The sequence below is a fragment of the Sinocyclocheilus rhinocerous genome, unplaced genomic scaffold (genome assembly GCF_001515625.1).
Source record: "Sinocyclocheilus rhinocerous isolate Xijiao unplaced genomic scaffold, SAMN03320098_v1.1 scaffold473, whole genome shotgun sequence".
In the NCBI taxonomy this organism is placed as follows: Eukaryota; Metazoa; Chordata; class Actinopteri; order Cypriniformes; family Cyprinidae; genus Sinocyclocheilus; species Sinocyclocheilus rhinocerous.
Window position 1 is genome coordinate 205489 of NW_015643184.1, and position 4963 is coordinate 210451.

A 4963-nucleotide genomic window follows, 5' to 3' on the forward strand; every position below is an offset into this window, starting at 1 on the left:
TCAAACTGACTTAAAACTAAAAGATTACGTTCTCTCGCGCAAACTCATTCGGGAGTGGTGACTTTCCATGTATTCACAACTTCTGAGCCTGCTCGCCTGAAGTTATGGTTGATTGCTCTTCGGCTGGATATCAACACACCCATTAACGTAAACTACGCCAGAGCACGTACACACTTCACGCACCGGATGCCGTGCGCGCACCCAAAGACAGTTGGACAGTTTCATTTTTGGGTGAACTATCCCTTTAAGGTCTTTTGAATAGAATGTTCTTGTAAACCAAACAGAAAGATTACCACTTAATATCTATTTAGCAAAGTAAGTGTTTATAATATTCAATGCATCTATGACACACCCTAGGCATCCATATCTGTTCAACTAGTGATCTCTTAAAAGAAACATTTTGAGAAAGAGAGAGAGAGAGAGAGAGAGAGAGAGACTCAACTCAGCCTTGAGACCGCGGTAGCTAAAATAACATCAGAGGAATTGAGAAAATAGCTCGATAGCCAAGTCCTCCTTTATATGGGTGCTGAGGACACAACAAAGACTCGCTTCAGTTCAGAGTTGACTGTGTTCAGTGCAGTGGCTCATGTGGCTCTTAAACACTGGATTGAAGACAGTATCTGTGTACCTGAGCGTGTAAATGACACTGCAAATGAAACATGCTCAGATTTAAGGCTGCATCCCCATTTGCATACTGTATACTTGACTATGCAACATACTATAACAACCTAAAATTATGTCTTGGCACCACTGGACCCTCTGTTGTATACTGAAATTAATTTTTACTTCACTTTTAGGTTAAACATTTAAAACATGCTGTGGAAACTTATGCCTCATCCTTCTGTTCAGTGTTTCTTTAACTGAAAGAAGTTGAAAGTCACAAACTCCTCATTTTGGGTTCTAGGTTGTGGGCAATAGTGAACTAAAATGCATGCACAGTACTAACGAAATCTACTAATAAACATATAGCACCTATAGTACTTTGTAGTACCTAGTAGACTTTGAAGGGACATGCCACCTGACGGCATGAGGTTGGTGCAATAATATGTAAAGAAACCTGCCTAAAAGTTTTGCCTTCTTTGATGTAAAAAGTTGAAAATGTCTAAAGGAAAACAGTGAGCAATATGCCTTCACCCACGTTTACAATTTAGTGAACTCCAACAAGTTTCAAAAGTGCCACTGTTGTCTAAAAAAAGCCACCTGAACCAGATAATCAAAGTCTTTAGATTTACTATAAACTTCCAGGCAGGTTGGAGCAAAACTTTTTTGTAACCCTTCACTAAATTGTCCATAGATGTGAATGTGTGCCCTGTGACTGACTGGCCATCCATTTAGGGTGTTTCGCTGCCCACGGCCCAAGATGCTGGCCCAGCATCCCCACAAACCTATGTAGGACAAGTGATTTAGAAAATGAATAGATAATGGAAAGGAAAATACTCCCTCTGTTGTTAGTGTGTAGCAACTACACGTTTGTATGAATATAATAAAATGTATCTGCCTCCACCTTTAATGTTCTGTGTGCTTATGAAGGTTGTTTCATTTCTATTTTATTTTTTACATTTCTTTAAAGTGTCTTTGATGGCTTTTCCCTTAGTTTTATTTCTGCACAACCACTACATGAACAGACAAGTTCTTCTGACTGCAATCAAAGGAGAAAGAAGATCACAGCTCAGCGGACAGTGACAGCAGGCCAGAATAAACCCTTTATACTGCTAGAAACCAACTTCAAAGGTGTGACGCCTTCGATGTGCGGCTTGTGCAGCAGTAACCGTGTGAGAGTTTGATTAAAGACGGATTATGATTTTAAACAGACTTCAAAAAGTTCTTCTTGACGAAGACATAATATCTTAAGGAGTTTCAATTCAGTGCCGCTTCAACATGAAGGAGCAACATAATCCAACTATTACGCTCTAGCATTTCAAGACGTTTCACTTTCATCATGTACAATAGTCACTTCAAAGCATCAGAGTATTAATGATTTATGGTGCATGGATACGTCCCAATGAAATTATGATAGACACATTTTCACAAACCCAGATTGTTGATTTGTTGGCAGCCCAGTAACTCTAATGAAGGTCCTAAAGTCACTGGAGCAGAGGAGGAAGAAGATTATAGACATTCAACGTCTGGAGGAGTAAAAGCTGTGGAGGGTTTTCATGGTCTTTAGTGTCTGGATGTGTGTTCGTATGGTGATGAGTCTCTGTGTGTGTGCTTTTGATGTTAAATGTATTCTGTAAGGGTCAGGGTGTAAAGGGACGATAAAACAAACATTTCCTCAATATGAAAACAATTGAAGTCAATGGACAGTGCTTTATGTTAAAACAAATATGACTCTGGACCACAAAACCACTACCAGTCATAAGGGTAAATTTTTCAAAATTTAGATTTATACATCATCTGAAAGCTGAATAAATAAGCTTTCCATTGATGTTTGCCTAACGCACTTTACCTCAGTAGTATTTCACGTTAATTCGCTGTTAAGGTTCAATAACGACTCGCCAGAGGAGCTAACTTGCATTAAAGGGCAGCAGAACGTACAAACGTGTTTCTCGGTTTAACTAAGGATTATTTCGACTAATATAGGTGACCTTAACTTACTCACCAGTCGCTGTTATCAGCCTTTTGGCGGCATTCCGGCCGTCAGTCAGAAAAAAAGGCTCCAACTCCCTTTACTGTATCTTACTGTACATATTACAGTAAAATACTGTTCAAATTACAAAAATCGGTTACAGTGTATGGTTTGTTAGGATAGAACGATATTTGGCCGAGATACAACTATTTGAAAATCTGGAATCTGAGGGTGCAAAAAAATCTAAATATTGAGAAAATCACCTTTAAAGTTGTCCAAATGAAGTTTTTAGCAATGCATATTACTAATCAAAAATTAAGTTTTAATATATTTACAGTAGAAAATTTACAAAATATCTTAATTGAACATGATCTTTACTTAATATCCTAATGATTTTTGGCATAAAAGAAAAATCAATACTTTTGACCCATACAATGTATTTTTGGCTATTGCTACAAATATACGCCAGCGACTTAAGACTGGTTTTGTGGTCCAGGGTCACAAATGTGTATTCTAGTTGCAAAACTCTCCCCAGATTTGAGTTAAATGTGACAAAACCTCCATTTAGGGATGTGCTAAAATTTAAAAATGATGTACTTAATAAAACTCAGTTGATTTAAAAACATATACATTTATGATACTGCTTCATTTAGATCAGTAAATGTGTGTGTGGGTTAGGATTTGTTTTGCTATCTTTGTGTGAGACAGAATGTCCCTACAAGGACATTAAAACCAGAAATCACTATTTAAAGAGCTAAAAATATGTCTTAATTCTAATCAGGAGCCAGAGTGAAGGGTTAGGCCAGGGCAAATGCAATTATTTCAATATAAAAATACATAAGTCCCACTATGATAGAAAAGCAATTGTGTGTGTGTGTGTATCTTCTGGCTTCAGTTCCCAGGCAGCCTAATGAATGAGGTCCACAAAAACTCAGGCACCTGCCAGCTGTTGTTTCCAGAAGACTCAGTTCAGTCCTGCTGTCCCTTTCAATGTCACTCACCCTCATACCCGAGGGGTTTGTTAATACAAATGTACAGACTCCTTATAAAAGATGTGCTTAATTGTATTGAATGTGCACTGAAAAGTCATCTGTCTTTAAATCCTAAAAATACATTTAAAAAAAAAAAAAAATGCACTTACAGAAAATATTAATGAAATGAAATGCCACGTATGGGTACTTAAAGAGAACACACTTTCATGACTGCTTCTTAAAACACTTAAGTACACTTTTAAGTTGCATTTAATATAAGTTTAAGCTATGATACATTTTTATTTAATTGCAAACAACATGTAATTAAGTGTCCAAAAACAATACTTTCAGTTCTCACTGAAGTATATTCTTTTTAAGTATATTATTTTTGTAATAAGTAATCTTTTTAAAAAAGTATTCTTTTCCACAAAGTACCACACATACCGGTCCAGACCCCTGAGACAGACACATGTCACTGAAGGGGACTGAAAGCTCAGACTCAGTTCAGATTCATGTGGATTCAGAGGTGCCAGTCCAAGCCGTAACATCCAACATGACACAATAGGTCTGGTCCAAACCATAGTGAGGTGCCTCGCTGTCTACTGCCAGTTAGCAGCATCCTAACTGTGACAGAATCTCATCACTGAACTCCAGGAACACCCTAGCAACCAACCAGAATGCGATAGTAACCAACCTGACAGTAAAGTCCTAGAAAACACCACAACACCCTAGCAACATGGTGTTACGTTTTGCAAACATCACTCACATTTTCTTCAGAAAAAAAGTCAAAATCCAGTTTTCATTTTTAATTTGTACTGTATACGAACAATCTTGCGAAAAAACAAACAAAGCAGTTACAGCAGTGATAGCCTCATCTTTATAGTTAACAAAACTATGTCAGACATCCAGTGTAAACAAAATACTGTGTAACAGGCTGTTTAGCATCTATAAGAGTTTCTCTGATCTCACAGCACACAATATTTTCCACGCTCAGAGCGAGTGCCAGAGAAAACAGCAGAAAACAATCCAAATGCTCCCTGATTGCTCTATCTAATAATGTGTTTGGATAATTATCTTGGCTCTTTTCCACGGATACTGCTCCTCAAGAAATGAACGCAAGTCATATGCCGTATATGGTACACTCAGAGGCACGCCATAATCCCGGAATAAATTGTGTGAATATTGATCTTTTGACTTTGCACAAAGTGTGGAAAAGTTCAATAGAGATGGAAATGAAGCAAGACACTGGAGTTTGGGAAAAATAAAGCTTTTTATCCAGCTGTGGTAAATTGGATGTGAATATAAAAGATTTAGAAGGCCTAGACAGAGAAAAAAGAGAGGGGAAAAACACAACAAAAACAAATTAACATCTAAAATACGCCGGTTCCTTTCAACAGATCTCTTCAAATCTCCATCGGGCTTT